Source organism: Alosa pseudoharengus, unplaced genomic scaffold (genome assembly GCF_046254945.1).
Source record: "Alosa pseudoharengus isolate Yale_2024_CS ecotype anadromous, Long Island Sound unplaced genomic scaffold, YU_APseudo_1.1 YU_APseudo_1.1_scf_22, whole genome shotgun sequence".
NCBI classification, from domain to species: domain Eukaryota; kingdom Metazoa; phylum Chordata; class Actinopteri; order Clupeiformes; family Clupeidae; genus Alosa; species Alosa pseudoharengus.
The window spans coordinates 14,022,714-14,035,552 of NW_027468680.1; the positions used below are offsets into that span (position 1 = coordinate 14,022,714).

Here is a 12,839-nt window from a genome sequence, read left to right on the forward strand (position 1 = left end):
ACAGATATTGACCAACAAAAGTTCTTAAATCATAAACAAACCATTAAAACATCCATATTTTGATTGAATATGATACACAGAGGTGTGCTGCGCTGAAATAACCCCAATTTCACTGATCTTACCTGCCATGGCAAGTTTGATGCACCGGGCATACTCAGAAACTACAATTGAGACACCCATATGGCCAGACAGGCCTAGGTAAGTGTCACACCCATTATTTCATGAAATGTCAACATGTGGCACATATTTTGATACAGGGAATGATAACAAACGTGTTTGTCAAATTTGAGACCTCTAGCTGCTTGTATGTTGTCAGGAGGCGGAGCCAAAGATTGGAAAATGTAGATTTCTAGGGGGCGCTATAGAGTCTATGAATGTGTGAGGTGTGATTTTACATATCTCGTATATTTTATGTCATAGATAGATGTCACATGCCAAATGTAGTCTGTTTATGAGGTATGCAAGTTAGAAATGCTAACCCTAGGTTTAAAAGGCCATAATTTTCATAGGTCAGACAGGCCTTGATAGGATTACACCAGTTAATTCAAGATAGTACCAACATGTGGCACATATTTTGATACAGGTAATGATAACAAACTTGTTTGTCAAATTTGAGACCTCCAGCTGCTTGTATGTTGTCAGGAGGCGGAGCCAAAGATTGGAAAATGTAGATTTCTAGGGGGCGCTATAGAGTCTATGAATGTGTGAGGTGTGATTTTACATATCTCGTATATTTTATGTCATAGATAGATGTCACATGCCAAATTTAGTCTGTTTATGAGGTATGCAAGTTAGAAATGCTAACCCTAGGTTTAGATGGCCATAATTTGCATAGGTCAGACAGGCCTAGATAGGATTACACCAGTTAATTCAAGATAGTACCAACATATGGCACATATTTTGATATACGGGATGATAACAAACTAGTTTGTCAAATTTAGGACATCTAATGACTTGTGTGTTGCCAGGAGGCGGAGCCAAATATAGGAAATATTGGATTTCTAGGGGGTGCTATAGAGTCTGTGAATATGTGAGATGCGATTTAACTACACACTCAAATATAGCTGCTTGTGTGTTGTCAGGAGGCGGAGCCAAAGATTGAAAAAAAAAAGGATTTGTAGGGGGTGCTACAGAGTCTGAATATGTGAGGGTTGAGTCCATTTCACTATATTTTGTGTCATCCAAGGATGTTACATGTCAAATTTAATCAGTCATATTCTAGTTAGAAATGCGAAACCAATGTGTACATGTCCATAAATTGCAAAGGTCAGACAGGTCAGATAAACTTACACCAGTAATTTTCAACTAATAACATGTAGCACAAATTGATATAAAGGGCATAGAAATTGGCAACTGGTTTGCCGTATTTGAGACCAGTAGCTGAGTTTGTATTGCTGTAGCTTCCTGGATGTGTGAGGTCATTTCACTTTGAGGTTTCTGAATGTGTGAGGTAATTTCACTCCGATCCCATATTTACTAACCCTAGGTTAATAGGTCATAGGTTAGACAGGCCTTTGTAGGGTCACACCAATTACTTCACAACATTAGCACATATAATGCATGGGATGAAAACAGACTTATCTGAGGTTAATTTAAGCCTTGACCTTGCTGATGAAAACCAGAGTGCAGTCAATCAGTGGTCCAAACATATAGAACCAGTACAAGTGAAAGACAATTCAAGTAATTATTTACATGGAGAGTCCTTTACTATCAAAGATGCTTTAATGTACATTGATACATGAAGGGGATATTGAAGTACTCCCTAAGTCCCAAAGAAGGATGACAATACAATAGTATTATAGTCAATTAACATTATTCAATAAAGAATATGGTTACAATTTCAATCATGATTTAAGGAAATTGACTTTCAAAAACTATTGTAATCAGTTAGCGTTTTTAAAGTGATTATGGATTTTTATAGTCTAAGAGCAAAAATAGTAGTACTGCTTAAGCCTATATGATGCACCAAAGTAAATAGGAATGTTGGACATGTCTTAATTCATATTAATTGACATCTACAGACTATAGGCTTTAAGGAAATATATGGTTTAGATGGTCAATTCAGCTGTCCCTTAATAGTGTAGGCCAAAATGTATTAGCTGAACAAAATTCTTCTAAGTTACCCTAGCAACAACCTAGCAACCAACATAAGAACCATAGCAACAACCTAGCAACCATATTAATTACCCTACCAACAACCTCACAACTACCACCACAATGTCAACCGAGCAACCACCATTGCAACCAACATGATTAACCTTGCAACCAGCATAGCAACCACTTTATTTGGAATAGCAACCACCATATCTACTCTAGCAACATCCTAGCAATAACCTGTACAATGCCAACCTAGCAACCACTTTGATAGTCAACCAACATGACTAACCTCGCAACCATCTCAATTACCCTAGCAACCAGCCTAGCAATCACTTAATTTAGTATAGGCACCACCATATCTACTCTAGCAACACCCTAGCAACCTTCTCAGTTACTCTATCACCAACCTAGCAACCAACATGATTGCCCTATAAACCTGCATAGCAACCACCATATATCCCGTAGCAACACCATAGCAACCTTCTCAGTTACCCTAGCAATAGCTTAGCAACCACTACCATAGCAACCCCTATGTTTCACAAAATACCTTTAGAAAGCATCCAGGGTTTCCCGCAGAAAATTGGTTAGTCAAAGTGGTATGGTGGGGTGGGGTGTTCTTGTTTGTGCGATACAATAAAGACTCCACCATACAAACTATACCACACTATACACATTTTTACAAATACGAACAGTGAATTAATGTGTGCAACTTTAACAAACATTATACAAACTATACAACAATGAAGTGGAAAATAATGCAAAAGAAAGAAAAACAACATTTTCAAAATGTGCAAACATAATCACAGTCACTGCTTATGGCAGAGCTGACAGCATCGCTACAGCCATACTCCTTGGTTTAAAAAAACACAATTCAAGGGCCCTTTGATAATTGCACTTTTTAACAAGTGCGGACCATTTATGCTTTCATGCAGGCTATCAGACTGTTGCCCTGCAGCCTGTTCTGCAAGTCTATCTTGATCTATACATGGAGAGTGAATGAAGTTTAGATTATTTTAGACTTTTGTGTAAGATGTGTAAGATTTACACAAACAATGATAAATAAAGCGATGACACCACCCGCTGCAGACCATAGGATGTGAGAATGCGCTCCACAACACAACTGTAAATGGAAGCAAGGACTGAGGTGTCAAGGCCAGCATGCTTCAGCCCCTTCAGGAAGTGGACAAACAAGGCCTTGTTTACATGCTCGCTGTCTTGTTGTTTGAAGAAAGACACTGCTTTAACAGCTCCTTTGTGTAGGTGTCCTGTTGGAGTCATATAATGAAATGGAATGCATACATCAGGATATCAGGAGCGAGGATCTGTGAAAACATAAGTAGTAGAGAGAAATTTAAGATATGTTTAGAACATTTTGAGCTCCAACACAAAGGCAAAGCAGTTTCAGCCATGCAAACCATATATTTTCTTAAAGCCTGTCACTTGTACATGTGAGTTAACAGACTAGTACATGGCCCACCTTCCTGCAAACTTTGGAGGACATAAATGTATACATGACACTATTTTGTATTGTCAAAGTCAGTAGAAAGGTGGGACATGTCTTAATGTATATTAATTGACATCTAGAGGCTATAGGCTTTCAGAAAATACAGTATATGGTTTAGGTGGTCAATTCAGCTGTCCCTTAATATTATAGCCCTAGATGTTTCAACTGTAAAATGCGTTTCTCGATCTACATTATGGGCCTATGTACGCCTTATGATGCACCAAAGTCAGTAGGAAGGTGGGGCATGTCTTAATGTATATTAATTGACATCTAGAGGCTATAGGCTTTCAGAAAATATATGGTTTAGGTGGTCATTTCAGCTGTCCCTTAATAGTATAGCCCAAGATGTATCAGCTGTACAATGCGTTTCTCGATCTACAATATGGGCCTATGTACGCCTTATGATGCACCAAAGTCAGTAGGAAGGTGGGACATGTCTTAATGTATATTAATTGACATCTAGAGGCTATTTGCGTTCAGAAAATATATGGTTTAGGTGGTCAATTCAGCTGTTCCTTAACAGTATAGCCCAAGATGTATCAGCTGTACAATGCGTTTCTCGATCTACAATATGGGCCTATGTACGCCTTATGATGCACCAAAGTCAGTAGGAAGGTGGGACATGTCTTAATGTATATTAATTGACATCTAGAGGCTATTTGCTTTCAGAAAATATATGGTTTAGGTGGTCAATTCAGCTGTCCCTTAATAGTATAGCCTAAGATGGATCAGCTGTACAATGCGTTTCTCGATCTACAATATGGGCCTATGTACACCTTATGATGCACCAAAGTCAGTAGGAAGGTGGGGCATGTCTTAATGTATATTAATTGACATCTAGAGGCTATAGGCTTTCAGAAAATATATGGTTTAGGTGGTCAATTCAGCTGTCCCTTAATAGTATAGCCCAAGATGTATCAGCTGTACAATGCGTTTCTCGATCTACAATATGGGCCTATGTACGCCTTATGATGCACCAAAGTCAGTAGGAAGGTGGGACATGTCTTAATGTATATTAATTGACATCTAGAGGCTATTTGCTTTCAGAAAATATATGGTTTAGGTGGTCAATTCAGCTGTTCCTTAACAGTATAGCCCAAGATGTATCAGCTGTACAATGCGTTTCTCGATCTACAATATGGGCCTATGTATGCCTTATGATGCACCAAAGTCAGTAGGAAGTTGGGGCATGTCTTAATGTATATTAATTGACATCTAGAGGCTATAGGCTTTCAGAAAATATATGATTTAGGTGGTCAATTCAGCTGTCCCTTAATAGTATAGCCCAAGATGTATCCGCTGTACAATGCGTTTCTCGATCTACAATATGGGCCTATGTACGCCTTATGATGCACCAAAGTCAGTAGGAAGGTGGGACATGTCTTAATGTATATTAATTGACATCTAGAGGCTATTTGCTTTCAGAAAATATATGGTTTAGGTGGTCAATTCAGCTGTCCCTTAACCCTTAGAACCCGATTGACGCAAAGTGCGTCAAAAAACACACCCTTTCTTCTCTGTTACATTGCTCCGGAACGGTTCATCGCAGCGAGATGAAACCTTTATTGCACGACAGAGCAGAAGTGGGGCTTTCCAACGAGACTACACACTTGTCTGTACGATCAAGTATGAAAATTAAAAAAAATCATGAAATTAAATCAAATTGCATGATATTTACAGTCTATACTTCTCTGCATTCACCTGCACACACATTACTCTAGTTTGAATTACTCGCGAACCCGTGATCGCATCGATATGGCAAGCATATCAGATGAAAGAGGGGGCACAGGGCTATCCATTGGTACCATGTTTATCGATCCTTCTGGCTTATAAAACCAGATGAAGTGACTGCAAAATAATAACGTCATGTACACAAACCAACGCTGCACACTCATTACTCTCGTTTGAATTACTCGCGGACCCGTGATCGCATAGATATGCCACGCATGTCAGATGAAAGAGGAGACTCAGAGCTATCATTTGATACCAAGTACATCCTTCTGGGTTATAAAACAGACGAAGTGACAGCAAAATAATAACTTCATATAGCTGGACTTACCCCACGTTTTTGTCTGTTCTTGTGGCAAAGCATGTTTATAATCCAATGCTATCATGTGTTTCTCTATGGCAAAGCATGTTCATATTCCGGTTTTGAGATCCTAGCAAATTCCTGCATGGCATCCAATTCAAGGCTCACATTGCATCCCAATTTCAACAAATAAACACCTTTTTTGCCTTTACTTTGTTCATGGCAATGCAGTAAAGAGTTGAGAATTATTATGACTGCATACACACAGGCACGCAGGCTAACACGCAACCTCGGGTCAAGTCAGGTCAGATCAGTTCGTGTCACAGATATGGAGCGCAGAAAGGTCATTTTTCATCACTAAATAAAAAATGGCATTTATTTCCGTAAATCACACAGCAAATATTTCTGTAAATTGCTCAGCCCCAGAGTATCCCTCCAACATGGCAATTATATTGCCCGATTCAGGACAGTCTGCCCTACACACACATGAAATGCATGTAGAGCTGTGAGCTTGCTGTGGTGAGATACATGTCGAAATATAAGAATTTTTATAATACACTTTTTATATTTTAATTCTTTAAAAATCAAAATAAAATCAATGCTAGTATTAATACATGAAATGATGGCAGATCTGAATAGCCTAAACTCTCCTGAAAAAAACAATATATAATATATGTGTGTGGCACTTACAATGACCAGAATAAATCCTTATGAATAAAGGTAGTGAAAATGCCCTAAAAACAGCTTAGGGTTCTAAGGGTTAATAGTATAGCCTAAGATGGATCAGCTGTACAATGCGTTTCTCGATCTACAATATGGGCCTATGTACCCCTTATGATGCACCAAAGTCAGTAGGAAGGTGGGGCATGTCTTAATGTATATTAATTGACATCTAGAGGCTATAGGCTTTCAGAAAATATATGGTTTAGGTGGTCAATTCAGCTGTCCCTTAATAGTATAGCCCAAGATGTATCAGCTGTACAATGCGTTTCTCGATCTACAATATGGGCCTATGTACGCCTTATGATGCACCAAAGTCAGTAGGAAGGTGGGACATGTCTTAATGTATATTAATTGACATCTAGAGGCTATTTGCTTTCAGAAAATATATGGTTTAGGTGGTCAATTCAGCTGTCCCTTAACAGTATAGCCCAAGATGTATCAGCTGTACAATGCGTTTCTCGATCTACAATATTGGCCTATGTACGCCTTATGATGCACCAAAGTCAGTAGGAAGTTTGGGCATGTCTTAATGTATATTAATTGACATCTAGAGGCTATAGGCTTTCAGAAAATATATGATTTAGGTGGTCAATTCAGCTGTCCCTTAATAGTATAGCCCAAGATGTATCAGCTGTACAATGCGTTTCTCGATCTACAATATGGGCCTATATTTAGCACAGCGACAACCATATCTAGCAAAATCACAGTAAAAGTAATGTAAAAGTGATGTAAAATACCTGCCAATTGTCCTCTGTATCCACCGCTGCAGTAGACCATGATGTGAGGATGCACTCCATAACACAGCTGTTAATGGAAGCAAGGACTGAGGTGTCAAGGCCAGCATGCTTCAGCCTCTTCAGGAAGTAGACAAATGAGTAGCCAAACAAGGACAATCAAGGCCTTGCTTACATGCTGGCTGTCTTGTAGTTTGACACCACTCTCCTTTCTGTGAGTGTTCTGTTGGAGTCATATAATGAAGTGCAATCCATACATCAGGATATCAGGAGCAAGGATCTGTGAAAACATAAGTAGAGGGGAGAAAAAAAGACATAAAGATATGTCGAGAAAACATTGCAGGACCATCCCTAAACAACACATCAGGACACCTTTCTTTCCTTTTTCATTTGATCACTACTGCAATTCATAGACATATGTTGTATACAGGTGAGACAAGGGTAATACCGATGTGGGTATTTATGCAATTATAGAATAGGCTACTAAAATATAACTCCACAACTTCAAGTGTCAAGACTGTAGTATTTGTAGTTCTTATGCAGGAAAATCAGTATAGGCTACTTTGGACATTAAAAGCTGCATGCACTACGTAGTACACACATGCGTACAATGCATTATTTTGGAGATAGAAATGTTGTACTGCTTTGTTTTTCTGAAAAACGGTAGTAGCCTATAACAGAATTTTTTGTCACATGAATTACCCAGACCCAAAGAAACAAATAGCTTATTACGTGAAACTGACCTGCTTATAATTTAATGTCAAAGACCATCTCAACTAATTGAAAAGCAGGATTGTATCACCATCACACTCATTCTGATAATTTAACCATAACGTGTCGTGAACAATGATTTATTTGGCTAATTATCACGTATTTGTCCACGTCTTTTACCATTATAAGACATTGAATTGTACTAAGAAATTGCTCATTTCAATTACCCAGACCCAAAGAAACAAATAGCTTATTACATGAAACTGACCTCATTATAATTTAATGTCAAACACCATGTCAACTAATTGAAAAGCAGGATTGTATCACCATCGCATTCATTTCGATAAGACATTGACTAAGAAATTGCACTAATTTCGCGTGATTCTAGTTGTTTTACAGCATAAAGGAGTTTTAGTCAGGATAACTATCTCTATATTTTGTTCGAAACAACAAAAAACAACAACATTATTATTATTATTTACTAAATTTACGTAGTTTAACTTACCTTACCCCACACGGCCAGCTCTACGATGCGTTTCCACTTTCTTGTGGTGGCGTGTGTCACATGACAGCAACCAGCCTATCACACTGGGGCTCTTATACGGGGCTCTTCGGCGTTTTTCGAGCGTTTTCATACCTCATAAAATCTGCAGATGACACAGCAATAGTGGGGTTAATACAGAATAGCGAGGAGACCAACTACAGGGCCTGGGTGGATCAATTCGCGAAATGGTGTAGGTCCAGCTGTCTTCTTCTAAATATACAGAAAACAAAGCAAATAATAATAGACTACAGTACAGAACTGGGAGCCAGCCCCCCCAGTGTATGGTTAAAAATGGTGAGGATGTTGTGATTGTAGTCGAGTACAAGTACTTAGGCACAATAATAGATAATAAGTTGCAATGGGACAGTAATACCAACACCATCTATAAAAAGGGGCTGCAGAGGCTGCATTTTATGTGCAAACTAAGACAATTTAGAGTGGATAGAGATATGTTACTTTTCTATCATTCATTTGTGGAGAGCATGCTATTTTTTTGTTGTGTTACCTGGTATTTCTCTTTGTCAGTGACCAAAAAGAAAACAAACTGAGCAAGATAGTTAACATGGCCAGCAAGGTTGAGGGGCAAAAACTAGACAGTATTGCTACGACCTGTGAAAGAAGGGTGTTGATGAAAGGTCATGCAATTAATAGAGATATGTCACATCCCATACACCAGGTTCAGGCTACCTTCTTTCCAAACAAATTGAGCCAGTTGGTAATTCATTCCAACTAGCATTATATTGATGAACAAGACGTTACCTGCAGGACCATGCACTTTCTTTCCAGCTGGACTATCACAGTATGCACAACTGCACTTTATCATTCTATACATGTGTAGTGGGGTCTGTGCCTTCTGCCCTGATGTTGAGTATGTGTGGGGGTGTGGTAGGGTGGGGGCGGTTGCGGTGAGGGAAATTCTGGTCTATATTCCGTCTTGTATTCAGTCTTGTCTAACTGTCTACTGTATGGCGCAGAACAATTTTCTGAAAGGACAAATAATAAATCTATCTATCTATTATTTTAGAAGATTTTGGTTTGATTTTGGTTTGAACACCTTTCTACGAAAATCAAGCTTGGGATAAAATAATTATACACTACTCACCCTGGGGCTCATATAGGGTTTTTCCTCTAGACCCTGCAAGTGGCAATAAAGACAATTTAGACCACCATGGCGTAAAGTATATAAGCATACTTAAAATGGAACAAGTACAAAAAATCATATACAGACATAAACACAATCATACACAATCATAAATTTTTCGCCTGTTGGACAATTCAACCATCCACACTCATCCCTCTCCTCCCAAGGGACATATGTATCTCTTTGCATTCAACGTAGTTTTCAACAACAACAATAACAAACAGCAACAAAGCTTTTCTACATATGGGTGTAGAATTTTTGATAACATATGGCTCCTTTTATCCTAAAGAATGTCTAATACATACCGACTGGCTCATCAAAACAGGAAAGGCTATCCAGACCAAGTCCATGTAGATCCTTCACAGTTGAAAATGAAGAGGCCTTATCTGAAAAAGATCAATAGAAACCTTACTCTAAATACCCATCCAAGAACAATTACTATGTGTTCTCCTTTTCTTCAGTAGCAAATACACTGCCCATGAATCAGAAATATATTGGTGTCCCAATATAATGTTTACTCATAACAGCTGGCAATAGTGATTGCATGCAGATAAGTAACCGTGCAGCAAGATTGTGTCAGCTTAATGTTACAGTTTGTGGCATGGGACAGTTAGGAAACAGTAGGTGAGTGGCGTGGGTCAGCATAGGAGACGGTAGACGAATGGTGCTGGACAGTAGGCAAGAGGCAAAATATAGTAGGCGAGTGGCGCAGGACAGTAAAGGAGACAGTAGGAGAGTGGCATGGAACAATAGGAAACAGACACGTCACCAACAACAGTGCGAGTGGCCTACTGTAATTACTGCTATTATCATTATTATGTATTATTATCAATTTGTTTTGTTATAGGCTAGACACACATTCCATATTCACTGTATAGGCTATTTCTGTCACTGTACACGTCATCTGGAAAACTTGCCTATGTATTTAACTGTTGTACATAATTAATCTTGATCGTCTACATAACTGCTTCTTTGCACTTCTGGTTGGATGTCAACTGCATTTCATTGGCTCTGTACTTGTAGCCTACTCTTTTAAATTACAATAAAGTTGAATCTAATCTAAATCTAGCTTAATCTAATCTCTAATATTATGGGCCACACACATTGCAATTCTACATTGAATTAAACCCCTCTCTTAATCAGGTTAAAGAAATACAATATTATATTATAAGTGAATATCTAACATCCGGAGAACTGCTGTATCAAAATACAATTGTTTTATACCTGATATGTGGCCTAAAACAATGCCCGTTTCGCAACGAAATCTATTCACGTTCATCATGATTATCGATTATACATGCCTGGCTGATAGGCTACCTCCCAGCTGTTAGCTGTAGCCCACACTAACAATATTACGCTAATTTACACAGACAACAGCTGTTTTACAGATTAATGTAACATTACATCATGCACGTTAGCTAAATTATAAGTTGTGCAAGCCTACTCTGAATTCACAGTATTGCCCATGCATAGGCTACTATTTCATGTTAAATCAACTTTAAAATGTTTTGCTCAATTGCTAGCAAAATAATCATGCTAGCGGCAGTAGCAAGGCTCACCTCATTTCCCATTTGGATTCTTTTTTCTCCGTCCCTGCTCGGTTATTGTTTCTGGATTCTGGGGTTCAGGCTTCTCAAACTGCTAGCCAGAAGGTGGCTCCTTCTAATCCACAACTCAAAACAGGCTTAAGAGTGTGAAACTGCACGTCAAAAGCATCAAATAACATTCTCCCCATTTTGTGAGGTCAGGCTTTTTTGACAGATGACGTGGTTCTGTTGGCTCGTTGAAAGCGAAATACAACGTGATAGTAACACGATAATTACGTTTTGCTCAACACGTTTTTTAACAAGGAAACGTGTTACACAACACGTCCCAATAGATTAATTAACGTGACAGTGACACGTTCAGACGTGAGACTGGGTTGCACACACACACACACACACACACACAGGCAGGGCCGGAGTGGGGCCGCCCGGGAGTTTCAGGCCCAAGACCAGCCCACTTTTTCCATGGTGGTGGAAATTGGATAAATTAAGCAACAGTTAAGTTCTTACTACTGTAGTTTTTATTAGTACCATGGTTCAACAAATGTTTAAAGGTTATATAGTAATTTACCAAAGAATATTTTTCCGGATAGCGTGACAGCCTCTTAGGTCACCACCATTTACCGATTTCCGGCTCCCATTGACTTCCATTCAACACAGGTAAACAAAACGTCAATTATGTGGTTAAACTAACACCGCTGACTTATGCCAGCAACCATTTGACTTTGATAACAAACTACATTTTCGTAGAACATAGATATAGCAAAAATAACAGAATTTGGATCAAGCAACGTGGAGAAATCTTGGAAGGAAGAAAATTGCCGCTGCGTGACGAGTGCTTTGCATTTCCCCTTATCCATGAGTCACATACAGTATAACAGGTTACTCTGGCGGCCGTTATCCTTACTGGTCAGAGTAATTACATTCAAAAACATACCTTGATATAACACCACAACTTATAAAGGAACGTAGTTTAAAGAAAGAAAAACACAATATATCAGACAGAGGGATTACACACACACACACATCTTCACTGTCATCACTCACATACATCATACATACAGGACTCTGCTTGCAATAGTAAGTCCCTGCCCCCCCCCCCCCCCCCCCCCCTACATACACAGCACATTATTTCATCAGGAAGCTTCTCCAACACACATCCCCAACATACTTACAGCACACTGCCCCCCCCCAATACACAGCACATTGTCTCATGAGGAAGCTTCTCCAACACACATATTGCACACTGCCCTCTTCCCACATACACAGCACACTATCCCATCTCCCCTGTCATCCCCCCAACACACACACCAAGACCCCTGGCAGTTGGGTTAGCCCCTTGAGCCGTGGATCTGCCCAAGGTTTCTTCCTTGGTAAGGGAGTTTTTCCTTGCCCCTGTTGCTCTTGGGTGCTCCTTGTTGGTGCCCCCCACCCAATCCCAATCCTCCCCCACCTTTTTTTATGCAGCCCTTGCCACTTAATCTACTAAACCCCTCTTCTACTGCACTTTTTACCCCCCCCCATAAATGCACAAATAGGCTGACACCAGACATAATTTCACTGCATTTCTTACTTCCAGTAACTATATGCATGTGACAATAAACTTCCTTGTATCCTTGTATCCTTGTACACGAATAGTTACTAAGAAAATATTTCTACTGTAATTTCGTGTTAAATTAAATATTTCATGGCGCTATTGCACTGCACGGCCACCAGATGACGCCATTTCACTGCTTGCTTTTACATCCAAAAAAGGCCCGAAGTGCAGTGAAATGCCTCCATCTAGTGTGAAATATGTAATGTAGCCCATTA

General features: G+C 39.2%; 1 long non-coding RNA gene across 2 annotated transcripts; it reads right to left on the reverse strand.

The window, feature by feature from the left end:
- Nucleotides 1-2,339: 2,339 nt before the first annotated feature.
- On the reverse strand, nt 2,340-11,063 carry LOC143139843 (uncharacterized). 2 transcript variants are annotated; one of them, XR_012990463.1, is made up of 5 exons: nt 11,043-11,063; nt 9,789-9,869; nt 9,445-9,477; nt 7,091-7,367; nt 2,340-3,419 (listed from the first exon to the last, which is right to left on the reverse strand). It is a non-coding gene; the product is annotated as an uncharacterized LOC143139843 (long non-coding RNA). The 2 variants fall into 2 exon arrangements; XR_012990462.1 differs by lacking the exon at nt 11,043-11,063 and having other exon boundaries at nt 9,789-10,576.
- Nucleotides 11,064-12,839: the final 1,776 nt, after the last annotated feature.